At 36.4% G+C, this 12,102-nt stretch overlaps 1 protein-coding gene across 1 annotated transcript in view; it reads left to right on the forward strand.

The window, feature by feature from the left end:
* The window catches only part of LOC311080146 (Fc receptor-like protein 5), a 130,597-nt gene that overhangs the window by 31,096 nt on the left and 87,399 nt on the right, over positions 1–12,102 (forward strand). The gene's annotated exons all lie outside the window — the stretch shown is intronic.

Raw genomic sequence — 12,102 nt, forward strand, 5'->3', positions numbered from 1 at the left:
TGATGTCTGATAAAACGCTGCGCAGCTCGTTAACGAGTTTGATAAAGTGGTAACTGTTAACGTTACCACTTTCATTGCTATCTGTCGCCTCTCTTTAATTAAACAACAGAATGTAATGATGTTTTGTTAAATGCCCTTAAATAATAACATGATTTATCAAGGTAACGGTAAAAATTTGATTGACTTCGACAGTGCTCATGGTCTCGCGCACCCCCGGGATTGGCACTTCTCTTAAAAGATAAAAATAAATGAGAGTACATTGTAATATACAAGACAAACAGATTCAGAATTCGGAACCGCGTACTAGCACACTACTTTTAATTAAAAAAAAAAATGTTTTACCATAATATATGGCAGAAATAGTAAAAGTAGTATGAAGTAACGTACCAAATTTAAAATGGACGACTGGTTTTCGGAGATTAAAAGATTGCTTTAGGTTTATCTCAGAAGTTTATTATGCTAGTTTGATGTTTTCATAAATAAATAGATAGTTAATTCTAACACTGCTTGTTAACTACTCTTTTACATTATGAATGTGAATACTATGCTTAATCAGTACATAACAGATTGGTGTTTTTGTATGCCTTTTTGCAGCTTCAAATAGAGAAGACACTCCGAAAACACTAGTAGCTGTACTACTTGATGAAAAGGAGATATGCAAAAGATTGCAGCATCTCAAGAGTGCAGCAGAAATAATTGATGCTTCCAAATGTCTCCTCCCCTGTGCTGCTGAGTACCACCGAATTTTAAAATCTAACGCTGATTTTAATGAATTTATTGACACCGACCTAACTGAGAAAGTGGAAGCCTTGGACAAGTTTCAAGTTTTGTTTAAGTCGATTAAGAGAAGTGGATCACATGCATTGGTATGTAATTTCCCTTTTCAGTAACATAACTTATAATAAGTGACCTGTGTGTCATGCACTATTCAGACCAGAAACGGACAACTTTATAAATTAAACTTATCCATTGATAAAATGATGACTTTAACCTTTTTGTGCATAACATAAGAGTAAATGCAGTTTAATTTTATTTCAAATCTTTATTATTGTACTTCTCCTTGTTACATGTTGTCCTTTGAGGATGAAAGATTGGATGTAGATGCAGCCAGTCCAAGTCATCAACAGAATGTATGTTCATGGAGGTCTTGCGTATACATAATTACAAGTAATATACTTGAACATATTTTAACTGCCTTTTTTTTTTTTTTTTAAGGTTGCACCAAAGAACACACATGAAGCTGGTCCAAGTAGTCAACAGACGGTTTGCATAATTGAGTGCTGAAATAACAGCACTCTTTTCATTATTTGTATCACTCTGTTGGAATTTGTTTGCCCATTCCACGGAAACTAAGTCTGTACACTTGTACAGTACATCTGTACGTTTTGCCAGATGTTGACTGTCTTTATTAATGAGTGAATCATTCATCAGTTCATTCAAAACTGCTGATTCATTCAGGAGCAAGTGAGTGACTTTGAGTAACTGAATCACTAACTCATCTAATAAGAACTACTTTGTGCTTTTTATATTTCCAGCATCATTGTAATATAATTGATGTAGACACAATGCCAGCACTAATTGAAAGCAAAGGTCTGAGTATATATAAGGATTATGAAGCTTCAGGAATGCTTTCAGAGACCTCAAGAAAGCTCCTTGTGAAGATAGGAGTCAGTCTTTGATATCCCACTGACACCATCAAAGAGCTTCCGGAAGACCTCAAGAGGTAATGCCGAATTCCTTATTGAAGATGGAAAACTGATTGTGAGATGGAATGACAACAGCGTGGTCACTGTTGTGACCAATATGGAGAATAAGTACTCTGATGTCGAAACTCAACGATGGAACAAACAGAAACATGCAATGGATAAAGTGAAACAGCCTACTTGTATAAAGAGCTACAACACACATATGGGAGGTGTTGACCTGCATGACCAATGTGTGAACCGTTACCGGATTGGCATCCGATCAAAGAAGTGGTGGTGGCCATGCTACAGCTGGGCAATCAACAGTGCTATGGTCAACGCCTGGTGTTATTACAGGTACATGGGGGTGTAATGGGAAGTGGGAGGTGAGGCTGCGGGGTGGAAGGATGGGGTCTATATCTTAAGTGGCATGACAAAAACAAAACAAGTATTCATTAAGTATTTATTTAATTCAATACCCACCAATAGAAAATTCATTCATCCATCCATTCATACAGGTCATGTAAAGAGGGAGACAGAGATCTCCTCTCCTTCCAAAGGTTGGTTGCCCAGAGTCTCCTCCAGCGCCATGGGATGAGGCCACAGGGGCATGGAAGAAGGTCAGTGTTGGCTTCTGCAATATGTGAGGCTGTCAGATTTGACAACTTGAACCACTGGCCCCACAACACAGGGAGAAAGTACATGAGGTGTCGAAAATGTGATGGCCGCACTTCCTTTGGATGTGAGAAATGCGGTGTTGCCTTGCATGTTGAGTGCTTCAAGAAATTCCATGCAAACCACTAAGAATCTACCCAGGAGAGAGAGGAGCAGAGGGAGAAGAGAGATAGAAAAAGGGGAGCAGGGAGGACACGTTTGACATAACTTCCCATTCCGAATGTCTTTTGAAAAAAAATGTCTGTATGCACTGTTATTTTTGTTGTATGGTATTTTGTTATTTGCTTTTGTTTTTTGTTATACGTATAGAAGTATTTTTTCTTCATTCTATTTATTTTTATTGCTTTATTTTCATATTTTTTTCATTAACTTTTTTTAGATTTTCTATACAAAATGCCCTGTTGGGGCAACTTAATGGCTGCACTTTGTTCTGCACTATGTTCCACCACTTTAAGACAAATGTATTTGTTGTTTGTTTTGTTTATCATACAAGATATTATAAGCTAGATGATTCTTTTTTGGGTTTGCATCGAATGTTCTTTGACTGTTATACATAATAAATGTGTTTATGAATAAAGATTGATCTGTTGAAAGCAGTTATTTTGAGTTAGATGCCAAATGTATTCAAATATTACATTAGAGGTGGGGCATACAACATATTTGCCCACCGGCAACTATAGTTGCCGCACATTCAAATATGATTTTCAAGAAAAGAAAAAAAAATCTGGGGAAAATAAATGCAGAACATGTTCACAGAGGACACTATTAACACAACTATATGCATGAAACCATTCAGAAAAATTTGGGCACAAATGGGTTAACTAATAATGAACTGCACTTATACAGCATTTGTTCATCTTTGTTAATGTTAATTTCAACATTTACTTTATTAAAATTTTGTTAACATTAGTTAATGCACTGTGAACTAACATGAACAAACAATGAACAGCTTTATTTTTATTAACTAACATTAACAAACATTAACAAAAACAGTAATAAATGTATTGCTAATTGTTAGTTCATGTTAGTTAATACATTAACTAATGTTTAATAAAGGAACCTTATTGTAAAGTGTTACCCATTCATTTTCAATGGGGAGCGGGCGACTTCCGGCGACACGTGCGGTCGCGACCGTTGGCGACTGGATGGGGCGTGTCTGGCGACGCGACAAAGTTGAGAAATGTTTAACTTTATGCAAATGAAGAGCGACTTTCGCGAGCGACAACCAATAGGAGTGAAGTCAGTGGAGCACACGTGATCCGTCACTCTTCAGTGCAGCGTCTGACCGAGGCAAGATGAATGAGAAGTTTATTTTAGCAGTCAGAAACTGTCCAATAATTTATGATATGTCTCCGTGTACATACAGTGGTACTCGCCGTGCTGACTCCGAGCCCGAATGGTTTCGTGAACTCAGAAAGACCAGTATTTGCCCATTTTCTGCAGTTAAATAGCCGCGATAGCACAGGGCACTCACTGTTTCTCATTCATCTTTAATATTATGCATTTTATGTACTGATTCCATTTATATTTAGACTTTTCCTTCCAAAACGTTAGCTTGTAGCGGCAAGAAAACAGATTTGTTGTCTACAACACGGAGTAACATCCGTGAATGTCACTCACAAACATTACTAGGCAACCAGTAGTGAGAACGCCCACTAACGACCTCACCGCCAGCCACTGGCGACATGCAGCGATAAAGTCGCTTGTAGTGTGAACGGGGCTTAAATGTTATGAAGCGACGAGAATAGCGTCTCTAAACACAGTCGCAGCGCTTCTGGGTTCAACGTTCGACAGGTTCTGGAACGACATGATGGTGGTTTCATTTTGTTTCATTTTTGGGTGAACCAACCATTAAAGAGCATTGATGTTACATTAAATAAACCAGTGGGTAACTCTGGCCCTCGAGATCCACTAGAGTTTAGCTCAAACCCTATAATGAAAAACACCAGAACAAACTCAAGATCTTCAGGATTACTAGAAATATACAGGCATTTGAGTTTGATCAGGTTTCTAACAATTGTTCAAAAGAGGAAATCCAAATAGGCAAGGCAAGGCAAGTTTATTTGTATAGCACATTTCATACACAATGGCAATTCAAAGTGCTTTACATAGAAGAAATTAAAATAATAAAAAGAAATAAGAATAATTAAAACGGTTTAGAAAAATAAAATAAAATACAGTACAGTACAGTACAGTCGGACGAACAGTGGCACAGTGCTCATTCAGTAAATGCACAGCTAAACAGAAGTGTTTTGAGTCTGGATTTGAATGTGACCACAGTAGGAGCACATCTGATCTCCTCTGGAAGCTGGTTCCAGCTGCGGCTGGCATAATAGCTAAAAGCGGACTCGCCATGTTTACAGTATTAAATAAGTAAAAATCCACACTTATTTATTTAGTAATTTGTTTATACAGAACATTTGAAACAGAATAAAACTGGCATGTTTACTAATTACTGAGATGAGTGATCTAGAACAAGCAATATGATATCATTGTAAGCTATTGGAAGAACATACACAACAATTTATTTTATTTTATTTTTTTACAGTTTATGGTTATGACAAATATAGTTTTCACAGGTTTATAAACACAAAAATGTTATAACAAAATCAATACATTGGGGAATGCCCCAATGATGAGTTCCTGAATTTTAATATTATTTTATATGAGTTCCTGATTTTTATTTATGATATAGGTAAGCAATAAGAGTAAAGAGCAAAAGTGCCGTTTTTTCTGGAAAAACATATTGCAAGTGTGATATTGTTATAGAACGGTTAAATAAACAAGTTAATATTATGTTACTTACATTATAGACACATATTGTCTGTTTTTTATTGTCTAAAAATAGTTTTAAACAAAGCCACATGAGAACCGTTGCTCGTCTGAGCAACACGTAATGAAATAATCTCTGAACGAATGATTTTAATTAGGGCTGCACGATTAATCGCAATGATGCAAAACCACACTTGATTTGGCAAAGGCTGCGATTATTTTATGCGCCGTTTGTCAGTGCAGAACAGCTGATCGGTAGTAAATACTGTTCCATCTGAAGACCAGAGGGCATCTCACACACACACACACACACACACACACACACACACACACACACACACACACACACACACACACACACACACACACACACACACATCATTCCAGGAAATCCCTATTGGGCATCATACTGTCTGTTGCTGAATAATCAGAAGATTGAAATGCTTTGATTGATTAAACATGACTAATAAACACACGACTGCTTTATTCTGTGTAAGAATCACATCATCTCACAGAAGGATGAGCTCAACTGTCGTTATGAAGTGAGTTTGGAGTAAAAGCATGTTGTTGTCTTTTGTTGGACAAGAGGTTCATAAATGCTTCTCATGTTTGAAAGATGTTTGACGCGTGTTGCTTTTCAAATGCGCGTTATAAGTGACTCAAACTCAGTGTTTACAGAGCCATACATCAATGACAAGTTGCGCATAAAAAATAATTGCAGCCTTTGCGATTTCCTAATCGCGATTAATCGTGCAGCCCTAATTTGAATGAGGTTCAATGACTCACTCAATGACAGTGATTTGCCGCCGCCTACTGGAGGATTTCCACTGCACTCTGGAGAACAAGGGTACGTTTACATGACAACGATGTGCTAAAAACAGAAACGTTTTTTCTTTGTACAGATGACAACGTTATCAAAAATATCCCTGTTCACACGGACCCGTAAAAAATGACTAATAATGCTGTATTATGCATGCCAGACAAGTAGTTGGCGATGTGACTTTGTAAATGAAGACTACGGGACTGCGCATTGTTTTACGGTGTGTACTTTACTCTTAACACCTTTTACCTATTTATTTATTATTCTCAGGTAAGGTAAAGAAAGTCAAATCTGACCTAAACCGTAAGCATTCAAAAGGTACTTACAATTTGGTCAGAAGACTCCTCTGTGGTATGTTCTCATTAAAAGTCTTCCAGCATCATAAATCTCAGAAGGCAGATTTTGGAATCAATTAAATTTCTTTTAATTGGTTACTTTTCTTTTTATAATAAACAAAAATATAAAGGCAAATAGAACTTCATCGTTTAAGTATAAAATACAATAGTCATGTTTTGAAACAAAGGTGTAGTAAGCTCTGGGCTTCTTATCTTCTGCTCGGGGTTTCTTGTCCCCAGCTCTGGGCTTCTAGGCGTCGGGGGCTCTGGCGTATCAGTATCCCCAGAGGCAGTCAGTTCATCAGTCTTTTATACTTCTGTTGTTTACAACAGGCGTTAGGTTGACACTCCTCCAAAGTTTCCCAGATCCTTCTCCAGGCATGTGCAAGCGGTCCACCTCTTCATGTCCTTGAACTCCAGTAAACTCAACTAAGATGGCTGAGTTCATTTACAGTTCTAGGAGTCCTCTAGCGCACACACATAATCACACTTTTCTGCTCCTCTTAACATTGGTTGGCACAGTCACATATACATACATAACCAATTACTGTACATCTATGCCAAAACAATATAAGCCATCTTTTACAACCAAAATAAATAACAACATTGAATGCAATGCATTATATCCAATACATTGGCTAAATATGTGTAACAAAAAGGCATCTACAATAAACAAGGAGGCAGGTAATTGCATTTCCTTGATATTATACAACACCCCCTTCATGCAATTATCCTGACTCTTTATCCTTCCTTCTCATAATTGTAGCATAAACTTTGTTCACTTCATCAAACTTTACCAATAACATGGACATTTGTTCATAATTCTTAAATGGATTGGTTTGTTACAGTTCATGCAATATTTCACCCAGTTTTGTTTTCTGGTTCCCATAACAGAAATAATTAATTAAATTTCTTTTGTAATTGTATTAAAATTAATTATTTATGAAGGGGCAAAACTTTGTGCTCTGCTTGTTTAATATATATTAGGCCAATTTAGATCTCAAATAGAATCCAGTACTTGAAGCACCCGGTCTCCCCTTAGAGGCGCAGCTCCACCCCTAGCCCAGCTAGGGGATGCGCTTCCAGGTGAAGTACCTTGGAAACGTTAGCCGCTGACATCTCCTAGGGTCTTTAGGGCACAAAGTTAGTATCTGGGGTATGATGGGTTTTCTTGCCTCAACTACAAGTTTAAACATCCCCCTTGGTTTGTACCAGTCTTGAAATTTATTCAATGTTCAAACAGTGCACAAGGTTTCTTTTTTATTATTGTAAACGTCCAGTTCCAAACCTCTGGGTCAAATATTGTCAAGCAACTCATTTTCTCGTTCAAATATCTTACACTAAATCCAGTAATCATTTCTTAAGCATTAACAGATTCTCAGATATCATAATTGTACCATCAAATATAACAAACCCCTTTTGTAGTAATTGTTGCATAAACATATCACATCCTACAATTATTTATCTGGTTAATTATGGTTACATTTCATACATTTACTACAATCAGAACAATCCAGTTATTAAACCTTTGTATCCAGAGTAATTCTTCTAATGGTTCCCTTAATTTCTGACAACACTATATATGTTCAAACATAAATCATATAAGTCAATAAATCAATTTGTTCCTTGTTATACATAAGGTTCCCATTGTAAAGTTTGCAAACAATCTCTCAAGTTAATAATGTCCATCTTTAAACATTTTATATTTTAAATTAAATTTACAAGTTCATCTTTTAACATGCCCTACGGTCACAAGAGTTTCTTCTTCAATTAGCATAGCATATATTTTAATTTCCTTAATATATTATATACATTCAAAGTCCACTGAAGCCAATGAATTCTTTAATTCATAAAGATTTAAGAATATTTCAAAAGCAAAAACAACAACATTATTCTCAGTAATGTCTTACTATAAATTATCTTTACATCCCCATTATAAGGTTCACACTTTGTTACATCAGTATTTGGTGGCATCACACACATTTTAAATCCTCAAAAATTAAGCCAATAATTAAATCATCTTATCAGGAGTTCTCACCCTAAACGTCTCCTTAATTAAATCTAAAAGGTATAATCTTTTCTAACCCCAGATTTGTTTGTTACTATAGTATAATACCTTTTCACATAATACAATTAAAATATTCTTTATTCATTTACAATAATATATTTCGTTTTCTTAAATCAACAAGTATTTATCAGTCATTAAAAAACACTTGGCATTATAGATGACATAAAATTATTACATTTTATCATAAGTACATTCGTGTTTACAATATCAAACACCCACTTCATAATAGTCCGTTTAGTTCTACGGTTTTTATTTTATTTATTTTTTTATAAATCATTAAAGTAATAAAGTAATAATATTTACCAGGATTTAACCAAAAGGTTTAACTGACCCCAGCTAAGGTCTCAGTGTTGGTGGATGCAGACAGGGGCGTAGCACAAGATCCCGGGCCCTATGCATAGGCAGTCCTGATGGGCCCCCATGTTCCTCAAAAAAATACATAATAATAATAATAATATGGCCTCTGCACACATGAATCTGTAGACCTAGATATTTATAGCGTAATAACTATTAACTGTAAATGCTTAGAGTAGCCTGATAATGTGTCATGTGTGCACACACATTTCAAACCTCCTTTCAACATTCTCTTAAAACGGATGTGTTAAAAACAACACAACCTGTGTTATATCTTAACACACCTGTGTGTCTAATTAAGGACAACACATTTTGTGTTACTTTTAACTCAACCAGTGTGTTATTGTTCTTAACACAGGGAGTGTGTTAAAATATTTAACACACTAATGTGTACTAAATCACACAATATGTGTCATAGATGTGCTATTTGTGACCAGTTAAAATGAACGCAAAACAAAAAAGTATTTAAAAAAAAAAATGTATTTATTAAAACTTAACTGCTACATTTTCACAACGTCAACATTCACATGTCATTTGAATTTCATAAAGACATTTTTAAACAATTTTATATCTTGGATTTACAAAAAGGTTTTCTTTGTAGGAAATCATGTGAAGAGGTTTTACATCGGCAGCATTGCTCAAATTAATCACTTTGTACTCATTTGTTCTTTGGACTGCATAAGCACACAAGTGTGGGTGAAAGTACATTTGTGATAGAACTCTAAGAAAAACTAAAACAATTTGTTTTTCACATTGTGGAACTATGTGTAAAACTTCACCAAAGAGACGCTCTTCTCTTAAGTCACAGTTTAAAGCAAGTACACAACCAGTCTGAAAAGTCTGACCGAACACACCAACAGAGTGAGAAACATGAACAGTGCTACATGCGTCAAGTTCATAGCCAAAGTCTCTCATGTTTTCAACAAACAGAACACTTTTTTCCAAAGATCCAACCATGACTGGAAAAACATTTGGGACAGTAATTTTTTCTGTTAATGGACTTCCCAGTTTCCAATGAAACATAGTCTGAACCTGACTCTTGTAGGCTAATGTCTTACTTATATTTACAAACTTACATACAACTTGTGCTTGTCTTTTTAGAGGACCATGCTTTCCCTCAAATCTCATGCACCAAAATTTAGAGAGTGGGCCAAATTTTAGCATCATTCGCCAGTAATGAGTCATAAAATGATGCTTTGGTATTAGTGATTTGTTTGGATATAGAGTCTTAAACAAATTATGGTGATCAATAACTAGCTGCTTTAAAAATACAGCTAATCCTTTGGTGACAACTGGTGCAAAAATGATACAAATTTCTTTAAGGAGAAGGAACAATTTCCAGTGACTATCACCTTCACTTATAAAATTTCCAATCAGGAAAGGCAAAAAAAGGATGAGACCACATTTGACTGGCATTTTGCTTAATGGGGTTCTCTGATGTTCTTAGATTATGAATGGCACTAGGCTTGTTTTTCTCGTTTGTCACACCATAGTCAAAGCTAATCATTCGGTCATTCAACTGATCTAAAGTGAAAAGATTTTGCTCATAGATGAAATGTTGTAACATTAGTTTGATCTCGAGTGGAGCCACACCCTCTAAAATGTCATGCATAATGTCAACACAGACATTGTCAGTAATATGAAAGTACTCTAGAGAGTTTAGGCAAGAGTCTGCTTTTATGCCTGTTAAACTAGGATTTTTAAGCATGACATGTTCATTGTAATTAACTTCATTGCGCAACTCCAAACAATCGTCATCAAATATACCCTGCATCTCATGTTTGTCAATTAGACACAAATGACAGAATTTGTTGGCTGCAAAACTCTCCAAATACCCTCCAAGTGAATGGCAGGCCAGATTATCAGCTGTCATGATCCTGTTTCTCTTATCTTTATCTGTCTCCATCTGCTGGCCTTTTTCGGTCATTACTTCCCCGCTCTTTCTCTTTGATGCATTATCTCCCTTTCATCTATCTCAGCTGTTTCTCATTCTCTCATCACACACCTGTTTCCCATCTCCTGTCGTTTGTCTCTCTATTTCTAGTTCTCTCTTTCTCTTCTGCTCTGTCGGATTATTTCCTACCGTCACGTATGTACTGACCATTGAGTTTACTCAGCTAAAGAGTATTGTTTCTAGTCCTGTCTTAGTCCAGTCCTGTCTTGTCCGGTCTGTTCGTTACCTGCTTTATTACCTGATCTGTGCTGTGCCCAGCTGCCTGCCGTGGAGAGTCGCAGAGTGTCCGACGCCTCACCAGTTTCCCTGGTCTCGCTGTGCACCAGTTATCCGGACCTGCCTGTTGAACTACTCATAGTCACTATCTGTGATCTCCTTATTTACGAACTGCCTTTGTTAACCGGCCATTGTTGGCTTTGACTTATTTCTATTAAAGAGAACTGTTTACCTGCCATTTCGCCTTTTGGATTCTCTCTGCATACCGTGACAATCAGCAGTAAATAAGCATATTGTGCCAAATAACACTGAACTTTGGCCATTTATCTGAACTTCTAGCCCTCTGGTTTCAAGAAATTTAATATCATCCAACAATGGCTCAAATATTTTGTTGAAACCATAAACTTCTTTGTCAATGGAATTAAAAAGCAAACATAAGTGGATGTTTTCAAGAGACGAGTTAAATCTAGCAGGCAAATTCCTCACACAAAAATAAACTGCTCCCATTTTGTGAACTTTGGTTTTAGAGCCTGAAGGAGTTGTTGTTTCAAAATCATCAAAATAAAGCTGAATTTGTAAAGCTTGAGGAAATCTACTGTACAATTTGTGATTTGTAAAATGTGAGCCATCACAGTAGTCACGCAATTTACCATCAATTTCGGTTGAATCCACAAAGCTTTTGCATTTGTTCATTGTCAAAAAGAAACTTCAGGGTATCAATAATAGATATGTATTGACATGTATCTGCTATTAACACTTGAGTTAATTTACCATGCTTTCTTGCAGTGTCACCTCTGTTTCCAAGGAAGATTTCTGTTGGCTTGATAAAAGAGTGGTTTTCAGCAAAATACTTGGTCATTTTGTAGGGGGTATCAACTTCCTCAAACATATTTCGTCCTCTTTCAAAATCTCTCATCAAGGTCTGCAATTCATCATTGGGTATAGAGTAACGATTGAGCAGAGATGTGGTTCTCTCTTGCAAACAGTCCAGGGTTTCACAGAGTAGTTCTTTTGTGCATGTGATGCTTCTTTGCACATCGGTCAGGGTACAATTTGAAGAGGAGTACATTTTTGCAACAAATGCTGCTGCACAGCTTCGGTAGTCAGAAGTGCTGCAGTTACTGGAGCCATCAACATTAGTCTCTAGAACATCAACAGCAGCAGAGCAAGATGCAGCAGAGAAGTTCTCACTCATGCTAGTGTCAGAGTCTTGTTCTAGATGTACT

The sequence above is a fragment of the Abramis brama genome (assembly GCF_963993115.1).
Source record: "Abramis brama genome assembly, chromosome: 3".
Classification (NCBI taxonomy): Eukaryota; Metazoa; Chordata; class Actinopteri; order Cypriniformes; family Leuciscidae; genus Abramis; species Abramis brama.